General features: G+C 42.1%; 1 long non-coding RNA gene across 1 annotated transcript in view; it reads right to left on the bottom strand.

Annotated features, from left to right (window-relative positions):
- The window catches only part of LOC138760055 (uncharacterized), an 84,312-nt gene that overhangs the window by 48,479 nt on the left and 8,234 nt on the right, over positions 1-27,599 (bottom strand). Inside the window, exon 2 of the long non-coding RNA XR_011355363.1 lies at positions 4,715-4,825. This is a non-coding gene — a long non-coding RNA (uncharacterized lncRNA). The remainder of the gene's footprint in view (positions 1-4,714; positions 4,826-27,599) is intronic.

Raw genomic sequence — 27,599 nt, 5'->3', positions numbered from 1 at the left:
AAGAGACGACCAGATGACCTCACTGAACTCAGTGTTAGATTACTCATTACCCCACCCAATGTCTCCAGGGAGGACGAAAACGTGACCTCAGATCACTCTGACCTCAGTGGGTTGGGAAGTTTACCATATGGAAACACGCTATGGCTCAGCAGTGGACAACAGTTAACAAAATCTAAGATAGAAACAACCCAAGGGCATGTGTACATTAAAATAACAGAGAAGAAGAAATTTATGTAATTACTGCTTGTGATGCAACAAATAGTAATGAACAATTGGATTGATGCACAGCAGTGAGTTGATTCTATGCAAGGATGTGATGAAAAGAAATGCTTGTTCCTTATACCTCAGCGTAATGGTATCTTCGGGTACCTGAAAGATTATGCAAGTTATACACCATAGGCCCTTTGGCTCATCATGTCCGTCCTGACCTTTAGGCACAAATCCCATTTTATTTTCCCATGTCCCTCAACTTCCTCCTAGATTGTACCACTCACCTATACACCATGGGCAATTTACAGCAGCCAATTGACCTACCAGCCCACACACCTTTTGGATGTGGATGGAAATCACAGCACCCACAGGAATCGTACACAATCACAGGGAGAATGTCCAAACTCCATAGAGACATTCCCCGAGGTCAGAATTGAACCTGAATGTCTGGAGCTGTAGGCCGTTGCGATTGCCATCTTTCACTCCTCCACCATGTTCCATTGTTCTCACCTGGATCCACCTATCACTTAGCAGTTCCCACCTTCCTTCACCCCTCACTTCTCTGAACAGGCCATCTCCACCTTAGTCCCAAAACAGGGTCTCAACACAAAACTACTATGTTCCTTCCCAGCAGTTTGCTTCTTTCTTCAGCTTCCCAATGATTTGTTTAATAATAGGTTTGGTGGACATAAACTATTAGAATTCATTATGGATTCAAATTCATATTTTGACTGCACCTTCAATATCCTGGCAGCTGAACATTTCTTATTCAAGCTTTTCAAAATAATTTTAAAGGCAGTCTCAATAATTGCTGGAAAATTACATGATATGGACAGCAACCTGAGGTTTTCTAATGGAGAGGTTGAAACTTGCTGGTAAATCAGTGATGTATAATAAATTTCACCTGGATATTTCCAATACACAGCGATCATTCGTTCAAAATTTATGTAGGCTCTTAACTTTCTTTCTCTGTGGGTGTGGTGACCGCTGAGATTGAGCTGACACCCCGCACGGTAGTAAACAGCAGCATAACACACTGTAACACGTCCATTAACGTAGCGAACCGGCGCTTGGCCAAGCTGCCCAGCTAACAGATCAATAACAGGCTGGGGATGAAGGCTATTCACATGCAAGAATGTTCCCACCTGCTATTGTTATTCATTCGGCTGATGTCCGCCAATCAAACAAACGGCTGGAACTCCAACTGAATGAAAGGAGCCTTTCCAGCCTCAATAAATCTCAGAGCTTAACCTCCCACACTGTGAGTGTGTGTGTTTCTTTGTAGCAGTTGGCTACATGGGGTCCTTTTCAAAATTTGTACATTAATTATCAGCTTTTTTAAAAATGACCCCATAGTTATTATTATTAGTAGTGGACTCCTTAACTTGGCCAGCAACCCTCATAGGGAGGAGCTTGATTCTTAGTTGAGGAATATGTTTTTCTTTTATTTTTTTTCTATTTAATAACATGGGTTCATACGTACCTTTTTCATTGTTATTTGATACTTGTAAATTGATATTAATTTATTTTATTATTAATACTACCAAATGTACCTATGTATTTGCATATATTAAAACCAATAAAAAAAGATTGGAAAAGATTTATCTAGGCTCATATACTTAATTTAGTATGTGATAAACAAAAAGTTGTTTAATAAACCATAATAAGAAAAGCATATTTTTAAAAAAATCTACAACCACTAAGTTTTATGGTTTACTGCTCAATCAACATTTTCCTATCCGTCTTGCACATCAGGTTATTTATTAATTTCAACGACACGGTCAAAGATACAACCAGCAACAATGGAGAGGAGCTGGAGGAGGAGGGCAACCATGTCAAAGACTGCAGGAAGTCGAGAGAGAGTTTATTACTGGCACAAGATAAAGGAATCATAATCGATCCTCTGAAGCTCTTCAGAAAGTTTTGCCACATTAATAATGCTAGAAAAACTGTTATTGGGTCAGGTCTTGCTGATGGCAAACTAACGAGAAATTCTACCTGATTCCAATACTCACATATGTGCATTCTGGGCTCCCACATCTGTCCACAGAGTGCAGAATGTCTGGAAGTCAGACATTAGCAAAACATTTGACACCTGGCCACTCATTCTGCCTCTGGACTTATCATGGAGTCACAGTGTACCCCTGAGCCAAGGGGGATGGATGCATGTCACATCTGGCTCTCAATCTTAGCAACAAGCATAGTTAGTGCATTGAGAGCTATCCCGTTTATATGAATGAAATCGCAGACCTTCATGACGGGTGACCTAAAGAGTTTTATAAAATGAAAGGCAAAGTGAAAGTTCACAGTATTTTTCCCAGGGTAGGTGATTCCAAAACTAGAGAGCATAGGTTGAAGTTAAGAGAGAAGAGATTTATGAGGGATGTGAGGAGCATTTTTTTCACTCAGAAGGTGGTTCCACATCTGGAACCACAGCCGTAGAAATGGGTAAAATTTTGACAATCCAAAAACGTTTTGATCGATGTATGGATAGATAGGGCTGAAGAGGATATGGACCAAATGGAGGCAAATAGGGCCAGGCCAGAAAGCCTGCTTTGTCAACATGGATGAATTGGGCCAAAGGGCCTGATCCATGCTGTATGACTCCAGTAGGGTAAATGCAAGGAATGGCTTTTGTTTAAAAAATACTTTTAATTTACATCAGTTAAATTTGTTTTTCAATTATTTCATTATTAAAAGTATAGAGCCTTCTTTGCAACTTGCTCAACATCGCTGCATCAGAGGCAATTATAAACGGTGCAAATTCCTGAAAGCACTAGACATCTGGCATTACTGTGACACCACCATCATTTGGTGAACGACCAACTCAGTTACAGTGACGATGAGCCATATCACAGTCTACTCTTTATGAATCCCCCTTGGTAGCTCTTGGCTTTTCTGATCTATGCAGTTGTACAGCTTCCATTTCACTGTTGGTTTCATTACTGTGTCCTATGAGAGGTGGAAACTACTATCCCAGTGGCTTCCCGACAGCTCCATCAACTATTTCAAGTACTTCTGAAACTAGCATGAATCATAATCCAATGTTTCACTATTATCAAATCAGCAAATCTGTGAGTAAATACCATAAAATACTCAGCAGGTCAGGTGGCATCTGCGGAAAGATTATGTTTCAAGGCTGGCCAAAAAGTAAGAACAAAGTTTAAAAAGCTGTAATCTAATGATAATCCAGTAGATGATTTTCAGATAGAAATATATCTTTAACCACTTGTGTTAAACATATGAGACCTTCCATGGCCAGTTGAATAAATTGTGGCATCTTTGCTTTGATTGACCTCAATTTGCTTGTGCAAATCAAAGAAAAAAAAATCGACCGACACTAGAAATCTGAAATAAAAAGAGAAAATGCTGGAATATCTCAGAGATGAGGCAGCATCTGTGGAAAGTGAATCAGTCCACGTTTCGGGTCTGAGACCCTTCAACAGAAGTGAGATGGAGAGAAGCAAGTTATTGAGGGTAGCAGTGGAGCTGAGGGAAAGAAATCAGAGGGAATTTCTCTGAAAGGGTGAGATTATGTAGTTGCTGAGAGGAAATTAAGCTCTTTGGTTAAATCACATGCTGCTAAAGTTTTATTTTAAGATAATCTTGCCTGTGTTCACTGTAAGCTGTTGTCCAACAATTCCACCCCCCCCCCCCCCCGCCCCCCTCTTCTTTACTGGCTTGTGAGGCACTGGATGAAATGCAGTTTGAAACAATGATTTGAGATGAGCGCACATGAAATACATCACACAACTTTACTGGTGACTTGCACAAATTATTTCTCAATCACATTAACATACTGAATAACCCCCAACCAACAATTAATTCTGTTTGAAATTGCCAACTATTAAAATTTTAAACTAATTCTTTTTAAAAATTGTATTTTAATGGAATTTTTCTATCAGGAGTTCTGGCATTTTCCTTAATGCCCTGCTAAATGTTCTCATATTAAAGCCTATCAAACAGGTTTGGAAAATAATGATGGAGAAAATAGTGTAGATCAGGCAAGTATATTTGTGGCCCAGACATTGTGTTTCCAGGCACTCTATTAAGCGTTATCTCGACAATCCCTTTGTTTCTTTTTCCTAGCTGCATTTGTGATATGACAGTCCCATCGTATCAGCTCACAACACCTGGTCTGTCTGAAACGCAGCAAATAATCAAAGAGCAAATCACCAGTCACAACTTCTATCAGACAAGTGGAGAAACCGTCATCTGCAGAGCGACACGTCAGCCACAAAGGTCTGCTTAGTGCTTGCATTTGATGGCTTCATCTCCAGCTGTCTATCTCTGTTCAATAAACTCCTCATCACCCCACCTCAACATTGCATTAACCTCATTTTGTTTTAATCTGCTGCTTGAGCTTCCATGTTGCTCAGGGGTCACAGAAAGGTCACAGGAGATTAGCCAGGAGCCCAGTTTGTATGATGCCGATGCTTGCAATATCTTGTTGAGAATGAAGACGAGCAGCACGGGATTTTTTTTGAAAGAAAAATGCTCTTACCTTTCATTATTTCTCAACTTGCATCTTGTTTGGGGAAGCAGGATGTACCATTCTAACTGCATCAAACAACTCCTGTTGCATGCTGGTAGATATTTTAACCAATACCCTCACCTGTAAAACAGGCAAGATCATAGAATAATAATATAATGGAGAGCAGTTGATGGCGACATCAACACATGTCATTTGAAGATAAAATGTGAGCGCAAACACACGTAAAAAATGATTGGTCTTTCCTCTCTGCTGTTTCACAAATTTCCTGAATAACTAATCCACAAGTCCAGAAGTGGCAGTAAAGTCTAGATGACGAGTTTTAAGAGTGAAAGATGAACTGTTGAGGGGAAACCATTGGGAGGAACTTCTTCACACAGAGCGTGATGGGAGCGTGGAACAAGTGGTGAGTGTGGGCTCGATTTTGAAATTGAAGAAATATTGGATAAGATCATGGATGGGAGGGTTATGATCTGGGTGCAGGTTAGTGAGCTGAGGCAAAATAATAGTTTGGTATATACAAGATGAGCCAAAGGGCTCGTTCCTGTGCTGTAGCATTTTATGGTTTACTGGGACACGAGATTACCCATGGGGAGGAACAAATGGAACTACTTGATGGGCAGCACGTAATAGAATAAGATTATTAGGTCCTAGGGTGTGGGATGGGGATAATTATTCAAGACATTTTTGCTCAATATGAATGGGGTAATGCCAAGGTTTGGTTGAAAGCTGGGCTCGTAATTGAACTGGGAAATGACAGGGAACTGCCCTGATCTTCTGTGCTGGTGAGAGCATAACGTTTTGTTCCACGTGAGATGTGCCCGAAGCACAACATTACCCAAGTTTCCTAAGGAGTGTTAACATTGGAAACAAGGATCAAGCCTTGTGCCTCTAAAACAGAAATCTTGTTTGGGTTATCTGACTAACACCAGGAAACATCCGGATTGTGATCCTCACATTATTTCACTCTGGACAAAAATTGGTTTTCAATTGTATTGAAATAAAACAAGCAATGGAGTTTATTTTAATATTTCTTTGTAATTCTCAAGCAAGTGCTTCCTTCAGAGCTTCAGGGGATAGAAAATTGTTGATGCAGTGGTGAGAACATTTTCTTTTCTAGATCGGGCCTTCATCTTAAAGTCCATGCTGTCCTGAGGAGAATGTTTCTTCTTTGCTTGAAATTTAGAATACCTACTGTCAACACAAAGTCGGGCAAGAACTGTGGCTGCTAGGGTCATGAATAATGAGAAGCTGGAGGGATTCAGCAGATCAGACAGTATTGTGGATAGAAATGGTCAGTCAATGTATCAGGTTGGGACCCTTGATAAAGACTAAAGAGGGAAGAGAAGACAGCCATCAGCTTGAGGGCAGGGAAGAGTGCTAAGAGACATTTTAGACTAAAGATGCTTGAATTTGGAGCAATAAACAAACTGTGGGAGGAACTCAATAGATCAGACAGCATCAGTAGAGGGAAAAATACAGTAGATATTTTGTGTCAAGATCCCACATCTGAACTGAATGGGTTGTGCAGAGAACATGGTAGATTTTCTCAGAAAACACAGTCCCTTTATGCAGAAATTCTTCAATAAGAGGTAATTCTTCCAGAAAATAATAAAGGGTTTGGAATTACAGACATTATGTGCACAAAATCATCTTGGTCACCAAAAGCAGTTTCGTCTCCAGACTGGGTTGGGGTATATACAGTCATCTCCATTTTAGCCAGTTGTTGTGTTGCCACCCCATGCAGCCTTTTAAAAGTTGATCCAGTTAATCTAGAGTGGATTAGAAAAGTTGCAAACTCCCTTCTGAATTTAAGGAAAAACTATTCCAAAAAAATCCTCAATATACTTTGAAAGCAGAGGAGTCACATGATGGAGTAGTGGCCAGTAGGGTAAAACCAGCCCTCTCCAGAAAAAATAAAAAAAAGTCAAGAAAAGACAAAGCTTAACAAATATAAAGTATAAGAAATAGAAGATAAAGTTGCAGAGAAGAGAAAGAAGATGGCACCCAAGAAGGAAAAAGTAAAAACATTGGGGAAAAAAGAAGAAAAGTCACCGGAAAAGAAAGAAGAAGGCCTTACCTGCACGAAGGAACAGGGAGCCGTGGTAGCAAAGAGCGCCCGATCTCCGAGGTTGGTGCTAGCCCTGGGGAGTTGTGACCCCCCAACTAGTGGACTGCAAAAATGGCTCTCTGAGCCAAACAAAAGTGCACAGTGCACAAAGGTAAAAGGAAACACCGATGGGAGGGGGGCTCAGCCAAGGAGCGGGCAACCACGGTGCGACCAGCTGAGGGACTCCCGACACTAGGGCTCTCAGCTGGAGATGAGGAAGGCGGCAGGAGAGGGAGTGAGGAACCAGGAAAGGAAGAAAGTCAACGGGGTGAACGGCAAGAGGAGCAGCAGCAGGAGGCCCGACAGATGAGTAGCCCAGGAGGGGAGGATCAACAACAAGAGGCCCAGCAAGAAGAGGCCCGACAAAGTGATACAAGCAACTCATCAGGAGAATCAGAAGAGACACAGATACAAAGAAGAGAAGAAGACACAAACACAAGTATAGACACAGAAGGAGAGGAAGATAAGACCAAGATCTTCACAGAGAAATAGAAGATAAAACAGATGGACTGAGTAGAGATAAAGCCTTTTTTGAAGAACAAATGAGAGCATTAAAAGAATGATTATCATTAGAATTTAGTGCAATTAAAAGAAAAATGAAAAGAACAGAAGATAAAATGCTAAGTTTAGAAAGGGTCATGACAGAAATAGGGAAAAGAGTAGAGAATGTGGAAGATCGGGAAATGGCTGTAGAAATGGAAGTAAATGACTTGAGGAAAATTGGAAGAAAGTGACAAAAAAAAATTAAAGAGACACAAGAGTTGTTATCTCAAAAAATTGATATGTTGGAGTAGGCGAAACAACATAAAGATAGTGGGCCTGAAGGAGGGTGAAGAAGGCACAGACATGGAGGAATTTATAAAAGGATGGATCCTGAAGGTCCTGTGAACGATAGAAATTCAGGAAAAAATGGAAATAGAAAAGGCACTCAGAGCACTAGCTCCGAAACCGCAGACACATTAAAAACCAAGATCCATCGTAGTAAAATTTTTGAGATATACGACAAGAGAAAATATATTGGAGCAGGCAAGGAATAAAGTTAGAGAAGATAATAAACCATTGGAATACAAGGGTCAAAAATATTTTTTTACCCAGACATAAGTTTTGAACTCTTAAAGAAGAGGAAAGAGTTCAATACAGCAAGATCGATTCTATGGAAAAAAAGGTTATAAATTCATGTTAACATATCCAGCCGAGGTTAAAATATTTATACCCAGGGAGCAAAACAGACTGTTCTTGGATCCGGAGGAAGCACAAGAATTCGCAGAGCATTTGCAGGATAGAAGGAGAGATGAAGTGATGTAATAAGAATGAAGAAAGGTGATAAAGTATATATATTAAGATGTAAAAACAATGTATATGTAAAGAACTAAAGAGGGAAAAGAGAGGAGAAGGAAGGAAGGGGGAAAAAAGGGAGAGCTTTGTTATATGTGTAAAAAAATGTTTTCGGGGGGTTTGGTGGGGGTGGGGGGGAGAGAATGACCGTCAATGGGAAATCAGTTGACACTTGCGAGCAGGATCGCAACCCAAATGGAAAGGGAAGTTGTGGTTGCCCGGCAAGGGATAAGGGGCAACTTACGGGGGGGTGGGGCAATTTGGGGTTAAGGTCATATTGGGTGTGGGAATTGTTGGAGTATTTTATGTTTTAAATGTGTTGTCATATATTGAGTTTAAAAAGGGAAAACTGAGAGATGAAAATGGGAAAAAGGGGATGGAGGTGGTGAGGAAGCAGAAAAGAGGTGTAAACACGATATAAGATGGTCATGTTGAACTATATGACTATAAACATTACTATAAACCAAATTAAAAGGAAGAAGCTATTAAATTTACTGAAAAAAGAAAAAATAGATATAGCATTTGTGCAGGAAACGCATCTAACTGGTGGAACATAAATTAAAGAGAGACTGGGTAGGATACATAGCGGCAGCATCATATAATTCAAAAGCTAGAGGGGTAGCCATATTAGTTAACAATAAACACAAGGTTACGCATGATACAGTATAATTGGTTACACAAGTTATATATCACTCCTCAAAAATTAAAAGAATGGGATCCAACATTATCAGATAGATGTTTTCGCTGTAAGAAGGAAATGGGAACAACAATACATACAATTTGGGGATGTACAAAAGTGAATATCTTTTGGGAAGAACTAAATCAGATGTTAAATAAAATCACAAAAAATAACATACCAAAAATTCCAGAGATCTTTCTTTTAAGTAACATAAGTAGTAATGAATTAGGCCTCAAATTGGATAAAGTGCAAAAAAGATTCATTAGGATAGCCTTAGCAGAAGCAAAAAAGTGTATAATGTTAACTTGGAAAATGGAAAAGTCTGAGAATACAGCAATGGTACATGGAAATGAATAAATATATTCCATTGGAAAAAATAACATAATTTAAAAAATAAAGTCATTATTTGAACAAATTTGGGAACCATACAGGGAACATAACCGAGAGAGCTTGCCTCGGACCTCCACCCCCTAAAATGATAAGAAGACAAAACGATTTGATTCAGTGTGTAAAAACAGATGAAGCATTTTTCTTGTTTATTTTTCATTGTGTGAAGACATTGTTTTATGGTTTTATTGTATTGTATATGTTGAATATTTATTGGCTTTGGAGGGGAGCGGGAAGGGGGGAGGGAGGGTGGGGGGAAAAAAAGGGAGAAAATGCCACTGTGTATATTTAATGAGAAACGTTTGTATATATTTTGGTTGATATGGTTCACTGTAAAAAACAAAAAATTATAAAAAAATATACTTTGAACGCACTTCTGTCAAAGGGCAGAAGGTCATTCAATCATCATACTCGTATTGGATCTTCAAATGAGCTGTATCCAACTCCACTTTGCTTTCCCCAAACTACAGTGGCAGAGTTGCCGTAATGGTTAGCATAATGCTGTTACAATGCTAGCGATCTGGACTATCCAGCACTGTCTGTAAGGAGTTTGTACATTCTCCCTGTGTCTGCGTGGGTTTCCTCCGGGTGCTCCAGTTTCCTTCCACTGTTCTAAACGTACCGGGCGTTGTAGGTCAATTGGGTGTAATTGGGCACCCAAACGGGCTCATGGGCTGAAATGGCCCGTTACCATGCTGTATGTCTAAAATTTTTTTTAATTAAAACACGTTAATTGAAGTACCCAAAAAACCCTTTGAAATTTGCCAATGAATCTGGTTACACCACATTTTCAGACAGTAGATTCCACATCACAGTAAAATATTTCCAAAATATTTCATCATCTATTTGCTAATTACTGTTAACCTACATGGTCTGCTTATTGTTTTCTTTGGCTGCGAAAATATTTTCTCTGCCTTCATCATTTGAACACCTGAATTAAACATCACCTAACTTTCCCGAGCTCCAGTGAACACCCTCACTAAATTCTCTGTCCACACGGAACAGAAGTTATTGATCAATGGAGCCATTTTAGGAAATCCTTCCAAAGCCTTTGCAATTATCTTTCTCTGTGAGGCTCAGAACTGGACAGCAGATTATAGCTGAGATCCAACCACCACTTTACAGTTTAACATAATTTCTATGCATCTCCACTCCCTGCATTGATTAATAATTTGAAATGCTTAATGGCTTTAAAAAAAACATTAACTTCTCCTGCCATCTTCAAAGATTGATGTGCATCAAAGCCCAAGCAATTTAGTTTTTGCTGCTTCACATGTCTTCCTTCCAAAATACCTCATGTCACATATTGCTGCTTTTCTGCATTAAAATATATTTTGCTAGTTGCATTCTGAATACACAAGCAAGTGCATATTCTGATCATATATAAACATTTATACATTAGCTATGTCACCTGTCATTTGTACATCAGAAAATCAAGTGCTCTCTATTTTTCCAGGTTTTTACCATCTCTATTAAGCCAATGGATAAAGTCTATTTTGTACATTTATCAGACACTTTTTGAACACTCTCTTCATTTAGCACCCTCACCAAACCTCTCCACTTTCAATAAAATCACCAAATCTTGTGCAGATGCTAGAATTTGAAGCAAAAAAAAATGTTGGAGAAACTCTTCCAGTTGAGCACCAACATGGGAGGAAAAGAATTGGTGAAGGATTCCAGCCCCAAGTGTCAACAGTTCTTTGCCTCTCACTGTTGCTGCTCTGTAGTGATGTAATGTATTATGCTGACTGCTTGCTATTGGTTATGGCTGTAGATTGGCTCCACTCTACTGGTTTAACAGATGGTGTAATGTATCCCACTGATCAGTAGAGGTGGCTTCTTCTGTTAATAAAAGCCTATAGTATGATACAAGTCTTGTCCATGTCTCTGGCATATCAATTTTATTAACAGAAGAAAAATTATGGATACTTCCCTCAATCCTGGAAGACTCAAAATAGATCAAGATGCCAGCTGAGCCAGATAAAAGTTCCGCCACTGGATCCAGTGCTTTGAAGCTTACATGCGGAAGAATAACGTTGTGCAAGACGCTGAGAAAATGGACCATTTCATGGCTCTCCTCGGAGACGTCCCCTACTCCATGGTCAGAGAGATAGCTGGCTATCAGAATGCAGTGAATCTCCTTAAAATCTACTATGATGTGCCTCAGGACACCCTATATGCAAGACACCAGCTTCACATTTGGAAGCAACAAGCAGGAGAGAGCGTAGACGCTCTTATCCAGGAACTGTACCTGCACCGCCGACACGGCTGAAGCCCATCATGAGTCCATGATGTTAGACGCGTTCATAAACGGTCTGGACTCCGGATACATTAGACAGCGTCTACTGGAGACTCTGGGCTTGACTTTTAATGCGGCTCTGCAACAAGCGAAGATACTCCTAACTGCGTTACAAGGGGTGAAAGCATTCGAGCAAGAAAGAGGTGTCGAAGTGGTGCCCCTCAAATTGACCTGTAGTGAAGATTTGCTACTGAGCCCGACAAAACCGTGATGCAAAACCCGGTCCCTAAAGTGTTATTTCTGTGGCTTGGCACTACATGCCCACAACCGGTGCCCTGCACACCAAGATACCTGCGCCAACTGTGAGAAGAAGGGCCATTGGGCAAAGGGTTGCCAAGCTAGAAAGTCGACATCTGGCACTCGCGACAAGCAAAGGAAGAAAAAAGAAAAGGAAAAGAAGCACCCAAGCGCTGATACTAAGCAAAGTCGCCGTCATAACGCCACGATGCTGGGCTGGAGAGTCAATGAGACATCTAGTCCGACCTCGGCTTTGTCGACCTCTTCTGAATCGTCCAGCGAATCGATCAGCGACAAAGCAAGGTCCTATATGCCAATGCCACAAGGGGATCCAATCTTGGCTTCTATGAAAGTAAATCAAGATAAATCCTATGACCTGCAGTCATCCACGATGAAAGTGGAGGTAAATGGGCAGCCTATGAACTGTTTATTTGACTTGGGCAGTACAGACAGTTACATCCACCCCTCGACTGCGTTATACCCATCTAAACTCACGATCATGATGGCTTGCTCAGGACTAGAACAAGATAAGACAAATTATTGCAGAATTAACTTTAAAATACATACAATGTTAAAGGAGAACGTCATCAAGCCCAGCACAAATCCTTGGCGCGCTCAAGTAGTAGTGGTTAGAAATGACGCAAAACCTAGAATAGTTGTGGATAACAACCAAACCATAAACAGATACACTCAACTAGACGCATACCTACTGCCTCGCATTTCAGACATGGTCACTCGAATTGATCAATACGAGATATACTCTACTATTGATCTCAAATCAGTTTACCACCAGGTTCCCATCCATAAGATTGAAAGGAAGTTTACTGCTTTTGAGGCAGATGGCAAACTCCTTCAGTTTAAGTGAATTCCTTTTGGCTTCACTAACGGAGTATCAGTTTTTCCAAAGAGAAATGAATAAGTTAGTCGACACCTATAAGTTGCAGACCACTTTTCCTTATTTGGACAATGTTACCATCTGTGGCAAAGACACGAATAATCATGATCAAAATTTGCAACGGTTCCTACAAGTAGCCAAATCCTTGCGATTAACTCTAAATAATGACAAGTGTGTGTACCGCACAAAGAAACTGCTACGTAGTAAGTCAGGGAGAAATTAGTCCCGACCCTGAGAGAATGCGACCACTCATGGATCTGTCCTCTCCAACAACGCAAAAGGCCCTCAAGCGTGGCTTAGGATTTTTCTCCTATTATGCTCAGTGGGTACCACATTATGCTGACAAAGCACGACCACTTTTTAAAACCACTAATTTTCCTCTGAGTGATGAGGCTCCGAGCTTTTAAAAACATTAAGCAAGATATAGCTAAGGCCTCCATGTCTGCAATTGATGAGGATTTACCTTTTCAAGTGGAATTGGATGCATCTGATTTTGCTCTAGCTGCCACATTGAATCAAGCTGGCAGACCTGTAGCTTTCTTTTCCCGCACACTGCACGGACCAGAATTGAAACACTCATCCCGTTGAAAAGGAAGCAATTATAGAAGCCATCCGCTATTGGAGGCATTTTCTAGCTGGCATGAAGTTTACCTTGCTAACTGATCAGAAATCTGTTGCCTTCATGGACTATGACATACTCTATCGTCCAGGAAAATTCAATGATCCCCCAGATGCTCTCTCTTGCACTTCTTGTGCAAGTCTGCAGTTAGACAGATTAAAGATTCTCCATGAAGAACTGTGCCACCTGGGGTTCACCAGACTCTATCACTATGTGTAAAATCTCAATCTGCCCTATACTGTGGAGGATGTGAGAACCCTAACAGCACAATGTCCTGTCTGTGCCAAATGCAAACCTCGTTTTTACAAACCCTCACTTACCTCATTGATCAAAGCTTCTAGACCCTTTGAATGTCTCAGCATAGATTTTAAAGGGCCACTGCCTTCAAATAATAGAAACATTTATTTTCTTAATGTTATTGATGAATTATCTCATTTCCCTTTTGCTATTCCTTGTATTGATGTTTCCGCTGCTTCGATAATTAAATGTCTTGATTCCATTTTTAGCATTTTTGGTTACCTGAATTTCATTCATAGTGACAGAGCTTCAGCAATTTCTTCTTGACAGAGGTATTGCCACAAGTCATACTACCAGTTATCTTTGGCTTGGCTTCGCGGACGAAGATTTATGGAGGGGGTAAAAAGTCCACGTCAGCTGCAGGCTCGTTTGTGGCTGACAAGTCCGATGCGGGACAGGCAGACACGGTTGCAGCGGTTGCAGGGGAAAATTGGTTGGTTGGGGTTGGGTGTTGGGTTTTTCCTCCTTTGCCTTTTGTCAGTGAGGTGGGCTCTGCGGTCTTCTTCAAAGTCATACTACCAGTTATAGCCCTCGGGGAAATGGGCAAGTTGAATGTAGCAATGGTACAATCTGGGACTCAAATCTAAAAGTCTCCCCGCCAGTCGCTGGCAAGAGGTGTTACCTGAAGCTTTGAACTCTACCTGTACTTTACCCATCAACTAATGAAACACCTCATCAGTGTTTGTTTTCTTTTCCCAGAAAGTCAAAGAGTGATCAACCTTGCCGGCTTGGTTTTCTAGACCAAGAGAAGTTTTACTGAGAAAGCATGGTAGACAGAGCAAGGTGGACCCTTTAGTCGAGTGTGTATGTCTGATTTCATGCTAATCCGCAATAAGCTCAAATTGCTTTCCCTGATGGTAGACAGGACACTGTTTCCCTTAGGGACCTTGCTTCACCAGGGGGGTTCTGCCTACAGCTTCTAACCATTTTCCTGCTCTCACTTATTTTCCTTTGCCCTCCTCAGAACAGCATGTATCTGTCCCTGAAATCCAGTCTGTTACACCCAGAGACTTAATAAGCAACACCTGCTACTAGTCATCTCCTGAAAAGGAGGTTTCTCCTGTAAACTTACAGGAGCCCTCACCAATTATTCTGCATTGGTCTCAGAGAGTTTCAAGGCCATCCCAACAGCTTACTCACGATAAATTTTAGTTGCAACATTTCTCAACTGATTTTCTCTTCTTCTGTAGTGTTTTATCCCTTAAGATTTTTTTTGCTATTACTTAAAATTGGTTAATTTTAGGTGGGGGGGGGGGTGGGTGGAATGTAGTGATGTAATGTATTATACTGACTGCTTGCTATTGGTTATGACTGTAGATTGGCTCCACCCTACTGGTATAACAGATGGTGTAACGTATCCCACTGAGCAATAAAGGGTCCATGTCTCTGTCATATCATGCTCTAATCCCTGAGTTCCCCGAGAAGAGTGGGGTTAAACACCAAAGTATGTAGATGCTGTGATTGCAGTAAAAACACAGAAATGCTGGAGGAACTCAGCAGGTCTCGCAGCATCCCTAGGAGGTATCCCTTCTTCAAGATATGAGTAAAAAAGCAGGCATGCGCCCAAATTAAAAGGCTGATGAGAGGGAGGAGTACAAACCAATAGACAAAAGGTGTTCATTGGATGTGGATGGGAGGACAGGAGAGGAAAGGTGAGAATTGACTGGGGCGGGTATTTTTAGCTCTGTGGAAGCAGAGCTTGAGGTAAGGAGACAGAAGGGCATAAGGTTCTGATGGCATACCTGGCAGGGTCCTGAAAATCATTTTCAATCTCTCATTGCTGCAGTCAGAAGTTCCCACCTGCTTCAAAAGGGCATCAATCATACCATGCCAAATAAGAGCAGAAACTATCGCCCAGTAGCACTCCCATCTATTGCGATGAAATCCTGAGAGGTTGTTCATGGCCAAGTTAGACCTAAGCAAAGGCCTGGACTCATTGCAATCCGCCTACCGTCAGAATTCCTCCACAGCAGATGCATCCTCAGTGGCTCTCCACTCAACTCTGGGCCACTTAGACAACAGCACCATGTACATCAGGCTACTTTTCATTGATTACAGCTTGGCTTTCAACTCCATCGTCTCCTCAGTTCTGGTCAGCAAGCATCAAAACCTGGGCCTCTGAGCCTCCCTTGACTTACTCATCAGAAGATCATGGTCTCCTCACAGACAGTCATCATAGACAACCTCAAGGGTATGTGCTTAGCCCACTGCTCTACTCGCCATACACATGACTATATGGTGTGGCTAAGCAAAATTCAAATGACGTCTACATATTTGCCAATGATATCAAGGTTGTCAATAGACAATAGACAATAGGAGCTGGAGTAGGCCCTTCGGCCCGTCGAGCCAGCACCGCCATTTTACAGATCATGGCTGATCACTACTATCAGTACCCCTTTCCAGCCTTATCCCCATAACCCTTAACTCCTTTGCCCACTAGAGTCTTATCCAACTCTCTTTTGAACATAATCAGCGAATCTGCCTCTACCACCCTCTGTGGCAGAGCATTCCACAGATTCACACTTTTCTGGGTAAAAAAATGTTTTCTCATCTCCGTCCTAAAGGGCCTACCCTGTATACTTAAACTATGCCCTCTAGTCCTCGTCTTCCCCATCATTGGGAACAAGTAATCCGACCTCACCCTGTCTATCCCCCCTCATCCTTCTAAACTCCATCGGATACAAGTCCAGTTTTTCTAGCCTTTCAGCATATGTCAACCCCACCATCCCTGGAACTAACCTTGTAAATCTGCGCTGCACACCCTCTATAGCTAGTATGTCCTTCCTCAGAATTGTCGGCAGATTTACAGATGGCAATGAGGAAGCGTACAGGCATGAGAGAGATCAGCTAGTTGAGTGATGTTACAAAAACCTTGCACTCAACGTTAGCAAAACTATGGAAAAGATAATGAACTTCAGGAAGGGGAAACCAGAACACAAATTAGTCCTCATCGAGGGGTCAGTAAGGAACTTCAAATTCCTGGTTGTCAATACCTCTAAGATCTATCCTTGGGCCTTCATTTTGATGTAATCATGAAGAAGGCTTGCCAGCGGTTATACTTAATTAGGGGTTTGAGATTTTGTATGTTACCAAAGACTTTTGTTCATTTTTACTGGTGTATCATAGTTGCATCACTGACTGATATTGAGTTGCCAATGCACAGGACAGGAAAACATGAGATAGTTATGAATTTGTCCAGTGCCAATGAAGTATGGATTGTGGAGGGTAATGTCACCTCTCCAGTGATCTTGAGATCAGAAGCTACCTCACCTGCCAATCAAGGGTTAGAGATGTCCACCTATAAGACTGACGTGTGATTGGTCTTCTGGGTGTCAATTTTAGATTTGCCCACAGATGAGGCTGAAGCACGATTAGTTCGAGCAGATCATGTGAACAGACCCTGCATTGAAAAGCTACACGTTCATTCTCTTTTGTTGCTGCCTCAAGACCATCAATGAAGTCCAGGCTGCTGGCCACGGGTGGGCTTTGGAAGGGCAAATGTAAAGGGTCTGTCCCAGATCCCGGTCCTGGTCGATGTTGGAAACCAGGTTCATTTGATATATTTGTTAGTTGTAATTCATTTACTGTTCATTGGTGTGCTGTGCTTTACATTCTCAATTGGGTGTTGAAAATGTTTAGCAGCAATTTATTTGGACCCGACGTGCAGTTATTTGTGTATTATTCTGGGTTAGTCTGTGAGTGTGTGCCTTTTTGTGAGTTCCCCTGTGCATAAATAAAGCCACTGTTTGTTGATAACGAGTCCCTTGATTCTCTTTGAACCAACCAAATCTATTCTCAACACAACAATTGGCACTGTGAGCTGATCTCAAGGAGTTTCAACTGGACCTGAACAATTGCGATGTTTTTGCACAATAATAATTAATTTAACTAAACCCTGTAAACCTCGCGTGTGTGTGTACGTGTTCGTCCGTCCCATGGAGTGCCCTTACTGAGAGGTGGGCAGGTGGAGCATCAAATTTCCTAGCTGGAAAAGGGGCATCGAGAAGGGGGAAGACATAAGGCACACGGACTGGGAGTTAAGCATTGGGTGGCATTACTGGGGGTAATGGAAATTACTTGTCTACACACGAGCACACAAACGTGCACACACAAACACACTTTCCTTCCTTCACAGGATGACTTATCTGTGGGTGCTAAAAGTGGTAGTTGTACACGTGGCTGATGAAACCACCAACTTGAATTGTACGGAAGAACTGCCATGAACACTGATCCCTGCGACAATGAAAACAGTGGGGGGAGGAGGGAACTGTCCAGCTCCATGACTTTTGGGAATGTTTGTGCAGACAGTACTACCAGCTCTAGTCTGAGGAGCAGGAACAGTATCCAGGCACGAGAGGGTCCGCAGCCAACAGCCCAGCAAAGGTGGGTGTTCCCTGGGGGATAAATGGTATGTCCTGGATGTGCAACTGCCAGGTTGACCCCTAGGTGCCCATGGGATGGTCAGCTACTGCTATCTGGGATGCGTGCCACCATATGCCTTGTAAATCTGAAGGAAAACCCAGATGAATGGTCACCATGGTGGAGACACCAGCCAACGGGATGGGTGTGGCACTTCAGCATAGTGAGGAGTCAGGATGGCCTTGGACTACCTGCTTGCAGATGAAGGTGTTGATAAGCAGCTTTGCACTTACATTCTGGGTCAATCAGGAAATACCACTCACTCGCTGCACATGAGAGTTGGTGAACAAATTAAACAAGCCAGGGACCAGTCCCTTGAACACAACACCCCAAGTGGAAACTGGTGGGCCTGTGGGGCTGGGGTGAAGTTGGTGGGCCATCAGTGGGTATGGGCTGTGTGTAATGTAGATATGTCATCGAGGTATTAGCCTCTATATGACTTCCAAAGGGTGGAATGAAGTGTGGATTGTGGAGGGTCATGTGACCTCTCCAGCAAGCCTGAGATTAGAAATGACCTCACCTGCCAATCAAGGGTTAGATCTGTCCACCTGTAAGGCTGATGAGTGATTAGTTCTCTCGGTGTCAATCAATTGTTAAATCTACCCACAGGTGAGTCTGACATGTGATTGATCTGAGCAGATCAAGGAAATTAACCCTGAATTGAAAAACTACACACGGAGCCTGCTCGTCCTCTTTTGTGGCTGCCTCGAGACCATCACTGATGTCCAGGCTGCCAGCCACAGGCGGGCACCAGAGGGTTGACTGTGATGGGCCTGTCCCAGATCCCATGCCATGGTTGATGCTGGATACCTTCTTGTTAGTTGTGATTAATTTACTGTTCATTGCTGGACTGTGCCTGTGGATGGATGGGCAATGTGGGTTTAACCCTTGCATTCCCAAACGGGAGTTCAGAATGTCTAGCAGCAATTTACTTGCACCTAATGTGTAGTAATTTGTGCATTATTCTGGTAAGTCTATGAGAGTGTGTCCTTTTGTGAGTCCTCTGTGGGTAAATAAAGATCATTGTTTGTTGATAACACGTGTCCAGCTTTGATTCTCTTTGAACCCATTGAATCTATTCTGAACACAACAACCATCATAGACATTAGCCTTCACTCCATTGAGGACAACTACATGAGGTGGTGTCTTAAGAATGCAGCCTCTCTCCTCAAGGACCCTCAGCACCCAAGCCATGCCCTCTTCCCGCTGCTACCCGCAGTAAGGAGGTTGACGAACACCCAACGGTACAAAAACAGCTTCTTCCACCTGCCAACAGATTTCTGAATGAACAATGAAACACAGACACGACCTCACTTTCTCCTTTTGAACTCATTTATTTATTTTTTAAATATAATTGATGTCAACATTTTCACCTGTAATGCTCCCTCAAAACAACAAATTTCATGACATGTTCATGACAATACATTCTGATTATGATCTACAAGAGAAGGTGTCTCAAGAAAGCATCAAGGACCCTCACATCCAAGTTATATGCCCTCTCCTCACTACTACCACCACTCGATCCCTTGGTTAGGATTTTATAACATCTTTTCAGAATATAAACCAACATGACTATCTAAATATTTAAAAATAAAAAATACACCTGATATAGGATGTTAAAAAATTCACAAGGTAATGGTATTTCAAAGAGAAAAAAGATAATTTGAGGCCACGGGGCTTTGGCATCATAAAACATTGGTGGCACATGTAACACATCTTCCCAAATTGGCACGTGGTTGTCCAATGGGTTCATGGAGTCAAGAATTTTATAGAGTGCAGAAACAGGTCCTACAACCCAATTTGTCAAGCTTTTACCTGAGCTTGTCCCATTTGCCTTCATTCTGCCCATATCCCTCTACACCTTTCCTATCTGTGTACCTGCCTAAATGTTTTCTGAACATGGTAATTTAATCCATTTCTCCTCAATGTCCTTCTTCAATAATTTATTCACATAGGCACTGAATCAAGTAATTCTGCTCAAATCTTTATTCTTGACTTCCTAATTGTAACCTTGTAGCTTTGCCTATTTGAAATCTGTCAAGATAAATAATGTTCTTAAGCCACACTCACTAATGTTCCTCGAACTTAATATTTAAAATTAGATCACCTTGAAATCTATATTCTGTAAGATGTGAACATTTTCCCTTGGTTTAAATTCCAAATTAACAAGGATTCCATGATCTTTCTGTGATTTTACAGCACAGATTTTCAAAACATAGGGTGTCAGCAGTAACGTCTCTCTTCACCTATATGATGATCAGCAATTCCCAGTTGAATGGGTGAAGCCCACCCAACACTATAATTGATGGCAAGTCAGAAGTTTGCTGTTCTCTCTCTCAGTTCCACACGTGCCTGATGACCACCTCTCTCAAGTGCCTCGCCTGAGAAATGTTAGTAGATGAAGCAGGGCTTAGCAAAGTTGAGAGTCAGGTCCCACTATTACCAGTAATGATCAAACCAGATGATATCAACATCAACCTCTAATTTTCAGTATCCACAGCCCACACCCCTCTTGTTTTCCTTTATCTCTCTGGCTCCATTCCTCCTCTTTCACATCCCTTGCCCTCTCCACCTGCCCGTCACCCACAACTTCCTACCACCAGCTTCAACCCCTCCCTTTCCTTCCTCTTATCAGATTTTATCTTCCTCAGCCCTCTTCCCCTTCCTCCAATGACTTCCTAGCCTAATTCCACCCCTCCCATTTGTATGCACCTATCTTCAGCCTGCCTGTTCTCCTCCCCCCCCCCACCCCCACCCTTTTATTCGACTTCTCCCGTCTTGCTATTCTTGATGAAGGGTTATGGCCCAAAACATTGACCATCTTTAGCTTTCCATTGATGCTGACTGACCCACTGAGTTCCTACAGCATTTTGTGTGTTGCTCCAGTGATAAAGGATCTGATATGTCAGAAGGAATAAAGGGTCTAGCAGTAACACGAATCAGAATCCCTGATGTCACTAGGAATGAGAAAGTACTGCAATGCCAGGAATAAAGGACTTAGAGGTGCCAGGAATAAAGGATGCTGGCATTAGGAAAAAAACATGCAGGGAGTGATGGTTGAGACTGGATGAAGGATATGATCATCCTGTTACTAGGAACGTAGGAGAAACAGGAGGACGTCCCATTATCTGCACTGAGACTAAGGGAGGAAGTAGGAGGTGAAAGAGACCAGGGTGACGACTCGTTCCAGTCTGGTCAGGACAGCCTCAATCAACAAGATGCAGAATCAGAATCTATTGTCATGAACATCATGGAATTTGTTGTTTTGCGGCAGTAGTATTGTGAATTACAGATACAAAAATTGCTATAAATGACATTTCCGTGAATAGACTATTTTTAAAAATATAGTTCATTGCCTGTTCAGAAATCTGATGGTGGAGGGGAAGAAGCTGTTTTTGTAATGTTGGGTGTTTGTCTTCAGGCTCCTGCACCTCCTTCCTGATGGTAGCAGTGAGAAGAGGGTATGGCCTGGGTGGTGGGGACATTGATGATAGAGGCTGCTTTCTTGAGACACTAGCTCTTGTAGATGCCCTTAATGAAGTGAAGACTAATGCCCATCATGGTAATGGCTGAGTTCACAACTCTGCAGTCTTTTCCTGCACAGTGCATTGGCACCTCCAGACCAGACAGTGATGCAATCAGTTAGAATGTTCTCCACAGCACACCTGTATAAATTTGCAAGACTCTTTGGTGACGTACTGAGTCTTCTGAAACTCCTCACAAAGTATAGCCGCTGGTGAGCCTTCTTTATGATTACATTGACATGAAGGCCCCAGGATAGATCTTCAGAGATGCTGACACCCAGGAATTTGAAGTTCTTTACCCTTTCCACTGCTGACCCCTCATTGAGGACTGGTTTGTGTTCTCCTGGTTTCCCCCTTCCTCAAGTCCACAATCAGTTCCTTAGTTTTGCTCACTTTGAGTCTAAGGTTGTTGTTGGGACACCACTCAAATGGGTGATTTATCTCACTCCTGTACACTTCCTCATTGTCACCTGTGATTCTGCCAACAACCGTGATGTCATCATCAAATTTGGAGATGGCATTTGAAATGTAGTCATGGTGTAGAAAGAGTAGAGGAGTAGGCTGAGCATGTACCCTTGCTCCTGTGGTGAATGGGGGAAGGAAGAGGGTGTGAATGGGAGGGTGGGTACTAGGGGTAGCAGTGTTGGAGGGAGGGGCAGAGGATGGAATGTAATCTGATAGAGAAGGCTGGGAGTGATCCTAAGGAGACAAGGAGCAGCAGGGGGGAGGGGGAAGACACAGAATTCATTGTGCATGGTGTCCTGGCACCAGCTCAATCCCCAATGAGTGAGCACTCTGTCTGTCTCATTACCAAGCCAGTGATATAACCAGTGTTGGTGGAACTTCCCTGCACCCACCCCCACCCCATCACACCTAACTCTAGGCCCATCACTAAAAACACTGTGTCTCATCACGGACCTGCTTTAAAACTCCGAGATGGAAGACTTTGAGAAAAAAATGTTATACAGGGGTTGTAGTGTAATACACTAAGTGCTGGAGATACTCAGCAGATCATGTGGCATGTACGTACCTGGTTGTTAAACTCCACACAAGGTATCCCTTATCCAAAAATCTTAAATGCTCCAAAATCCAAAACCTTTTGAGCATGACATGACACCACAAGTGGAAAATTCCACACCTGACCTCACTTGCCCATGTGGGGCTCTGTTCCTGTGTTGGGGCCAGTTTGTTACCAACCATCGTCACTGCCGGATGGGGCAGATGACTCTGGGGGAAACATTTAAAAAAAGCCATCCAGCAGAATTTCTGGTATTTGGTGCTGCATTTATCTTCTTTTGTAAGCAGAGATCAAGTATATTTGGTAAGTACAAAACATTATTTTCATGTGAAATTGGAAATTCATTTCCACCTAAAATGCCACGTTTGAGTGTAATGCGACCAGCAACATCATTGTGTTGAAAATAAAATACAGTGTACTGTAATTTTTTGATCAAAACCCAGCATTGTAGGTGGAGACTGAAAGCCTGCCGTTGTTTGTTGTTGTTTAACAGCTGATATAGGTGTTCTGCTGATGCTACTGGGCTGCTCAGTTACCCTCAACACATTATTCCAAAAAATCCAAAATCTGAAATACTTCCGGTCCCGTGCATTTCAGATAAAGGGTACTTGACCTGTATTCAGGAATATCATAATAGCCCTTGGCAGGCTCAAACCCACAGTGCAAAGTCTTGAATGTCAATGAAGCTTTCACATAGTGTAACCATACCTTGTGTGGAGTTGAACAACCAGGTACATACATGCTGCATGATCTGCTGAGTATCTCCAGCACTACAACCCCAATATCTGATTGAACCTAGTTACTATTGGCCGGCCCATGTTCCCATGTTTTAAAATCATTTTGAAAAGGTGGTTCTCTACACTCCTCCCAAAGCTCATCCATACCCTGCACTTCTGTTCCATTGTTGCACTATCTGCTATACTTAAGTATAGGTTGACTTGCCTATATAGCATGCAAAATACAGCTTTTCACTACATGTGACAATCAACAATTTAATTCAATGACACTCTCGCCATAGTTCATTTCTCTAGATACAATTCTCACAGCTATAGGCACGGTGATAACTACGATAAACTAAATACTGACGCTTTCTCTCTGTAATTACCAACAATAAATACTAGCACTGTATTCCACCAACTGATCCTTCTGTGGATACCAACACAAAATTCTGACACTATTTGTTCCACAGATCATTTCTATGGATAGTGACAAATACTTATACTCTATTCCCTCCACAGATCCTCACTATAAATAACAAACCTAAACATTACACTCTATTTCAACAGAGTCTTTACTGTAAATATTGACTCTCTCTCTTGATCTGTGCAGGTACTCTTAGGATGGTTCATAAAAGTTCTGAAAACAGAAGTGGATTTATATCGCAATCTAGCCAAACAGAACATACCACAGTCCCTGTTTCCATGTATTAAATTCTGTTGCTATTCTAAATTACCATATTTATGAAATCAATTGCACTAAGACACCTCCCTTCACCACTCGCACTGCAATCAATCAAGTGACCAGAGCGTGACAAGTCTTTTGGGGACGTTTCCATTAGAAATGAGAGGACAAAATTGTAAAATAATCGCTGAAGGTCCTTTAAGTGCTTGGTCATGAGAATTACCAGCTGATCTTCCTCACAGAGACACATTTGGAATTGAAAATGTGGAGCCTTTAGAATCAGGCAGATAAACATATGTGAATGTGAAATAAATGGTGGGGGGAGGGTAAGGAGTAAGGAAAGTCGACAACAAAGGGACCAAGAGGGAGCAGTTAGGTGGTATGTTGCTGTGTGGCAGCCATCAAGATAATGGCTGACCTGTGTTGAATTCCAAGGTGTGGATTTGCGTAATCTGCCTGCTAAATAGAAAGGTTTGTTATGAAGCTGCAGCAGGTGTGATTATCCATTGACTCCTGTTTTTTTGGGGCAGCCTGATGGCTTCCAGCCCAATCAGCCTTCCATGCTATTTGTTGTACAGAAATAGATCACAGTGAAGTTGGAAACACCCCACCATCACCTCATTTGATCAGTATTCAGTTTCTGGGAGTTGGCCTAGGAAATGCACATCAGGGAAACTTACAAGAACTGAGCAGAAGCTGCAATACTGAAGAAATATCAGCCAGAGGATGTCAAGAGTAAGACCAGGCAAAATATGGGTCGACTTAGCTGGATAGCACACAAAGGTTTTCACTGGATCTTGTTACATGTGATTATAAACAATTTAGCAGTTCAAATATTAATGTGTAAAATTTTATGTGCAAGTCCTGGTTTACAACTCATTGCTATTCTTGGGAACTTGCATTCCAAATAAAACTGCACTTTGTTGTGACAGAGACTACACTTCAAAAGTACTTCAGTAGATGCAAGTTTTGTCAGAAAGGCATCGTACAAATCCTGCCATCTTTTCTTTATTGTTGCGAGCACAATTCTGACTAAAATTCATGATATACTTGTGAAGTGAACTGGGATTCACTGGGAGTGCTGTATTGATGATTGGCCCTGCCTCCTGGTTCCACCTCCATTTACCCACATAAAACCCTGGTTTCCCGTCTAAATGCAGAATCCCTCTGAAGCCTACAAGTGAACCCTACCTGTTGTTGAAAGCTAATAAAAGCATTTGTTCTCCCTCCAGTCATGTGAGAGCTTTTATCTACACGACAACTTGAGAGTAAATACTCTCAATGATTTTGACAGGAGGGTTTATACTTGGGTGGCGAGCTCTCCACTGGCCACTGAGACAGAGGTGCACCAAAGAAGAGGTACACAGACTGCTTAAAGAAATCTCTTGGTGCCTGCCACATTGACCACCGCCAGTGGGCTGATATCGCCTCCAACCGTGCATCTTGGTGCCTCACAGTTCGGCGGGCAGCAACCTCCTTTGAAGAAGACCGCAGAGCCCACCTCACTGAGAAAAGACAAAGGAGGAAAAACCCAACAACCAACCCCAACCAACCAATTTTCCCTTGCATCCGCTGCAACCGTGCCTGCCTGTCCCGCATTGGACTTGTCAGTCACCAATGAGCCTGCAGCAGACGTGGACATACCCCTCCATAAATCTTCGTCCGCGAAGCCAAGCCAAAGAAAGAAAAGAATACTTGAGTGACAGTGTATGGGAACCAGACTAGTAGGTCGGCAGCTGGAGTGATTGAGGAGAGTCAAGTTAAGTCTTACAGGAAAAACAGGCTTGGCCAGGTGATGAACATAGCAGAACTGATGTATTTATTTTAAGAATATGTATTTATTTTAATGCAGGCAGATGAGCTTAGAATTTGGATTAGTACATGGAACTATGACATTGTAGCCATTGAAGGAATTAGCCTAAGGGAAGGGCAGGACTGGCAGCTCAATGCTTAGATGTGACAGAGGGAGATGTAAAAGAGGTGGGGGAGTTGCATAACTGATGAAGGAGAATGGCATGGCTGAACTAGAGCAATGAGAGGACACTGAGGCGGAATCATCCAGTGCTGCTTGATGTGTAAAACTCAGTAATAAAAAAAGTGTAATCACCATCATGGGATTATACTACAGGTCTCCCAACAGCCAGTGGGAGCTTTTGAAGGACAGATGGAGCATGTTGGCAGATTATGGCAAGATATAAACACAGGGTGGTGCAGTAGGTGATTTAAAATCCCCCCAATGCTGACTGAGACATTCTTAATACTGGGTAGAAGATGCATCAGAATTTATTAGGTACACCCAAGAAAGTTTCTTGAAACAATATGTGAGTAGTTTAAACAGAGAAGATGTAATTTTAAACCTGACATTGATGAATGTGCGTGACCAGATGATCAAAATTTCAATGGAAAAGTACCCTAATTTAGTGGCTACAATGCCCTAAGTTTTAAAATAGTTATGGATGAAGATTTAGTTGAAAGTGCTAAATCGGGGTAAGTTTAATTATAACAGTATTAAGTGGGAACTGAAGTAGATTGGAAGTGGCTGTTTAAGGGTAAACCCCACACCTGACATGCAGGAGTCTTTAAAAGATAGCTTGTTAGAGTTCAGGACTAATATGTTCCTGTGAGATTGGCAAGATTCGGGAAACTTGGATGACAAGAGATATTGGAAGTTTGGTTAAAAATGAGAGAAAGAAGCATATGTTAGGTTTAGCGATCTGAAATTAAATGAGGTCTTTGAAGAATATAAAGGAAGCAGTGGAGAACTTAAAGAAATGAGGTATAAAAGGGGCCAAGAAATCTTGGCAAGTAGGATTAAGGAGAATTCTAGGCATTTTACATATCTATGAGGAGCAACAGAAAAGCTTAAGGAAAAGGTAGTGAAACACAAAAGTCTGTTGACGCTGTGACTAGTAAAAACACAGAAACACTGGAGGAACTCAGCAGGTCTCAGAGCGTACACAGGAGGTAAAGATATATAACCAACCCTTTGGGCATGAGACCTTCTTCAAGGAAGAGATAGGTCCACTCAAGGACAAAAAAGGAAATTTATGCTTGGAGCCAGAGAAAGTGGAGGAGATTCTTAATGAATACTTTGTAATGATATACACCAAAGAGGACATGGATGATGGTGAAATGAGGGGAGAGGTTTGTTGATAGTCTAGAGCAGGAAAGGGCTTTGGCAAATACTAGAGCGCATCGGATGTCCCCCAAAGTTCCTCAACATGATTATCCAACTGCACGAAAATCAACAAGGTCGGGTCAGATACAGCAATGAGCTCTCTGAACCCTTCTCCATTAACAATGGCGTGAAGCAAGGCTGTGTTCTCGCACCAACCCTCTTTTCAATCTTCTTCAGCATGATGCTGAACCAAGCCATGAAAGACCCCAACAATGAAGACGCTGTTTACATCCGGTACCGCACGGATGGCAGTCTCTTCAATCTGAGGCGCCTGCAAGCTCACACCAAGACACAAGAGAAACTTGTCCGTGAACTACTCTTTGCAGATGATGCCGCTTTAGTTGCCCATTCAGAGCCAGCTCTTCAGCGCTTAACGTCCTGCTTTGCGGAAACTGCCAAAATGTTTGGCCTGGAAGTCAGCCTGAAGAAAACTGAGGTCCTCCATCAGCCAGCTCCCCACCATGACTACCAGCCCCCCCACATCTCCATCGGGCACACA

The sequence above is a fragment of the Narcine bancroftii genome, chromosome 4, assembly GCF_036971445.1.
Source record: "Narcine bancroftii isolate sNarBan1 chromosome 4, sNarBan1.hap1, whole genome shotgun sequence".
Taxonomy (NCBI): domain Eukaryota; kingdom Metazoa; phylum Chordata; class Chondrichthyes; order Torpediniformes; family Narcinidae; genus Narcine; species Narcine bancroftii.
This window is presented reverse-complemented; position numbering and strand designations above follow the sequence as displayed.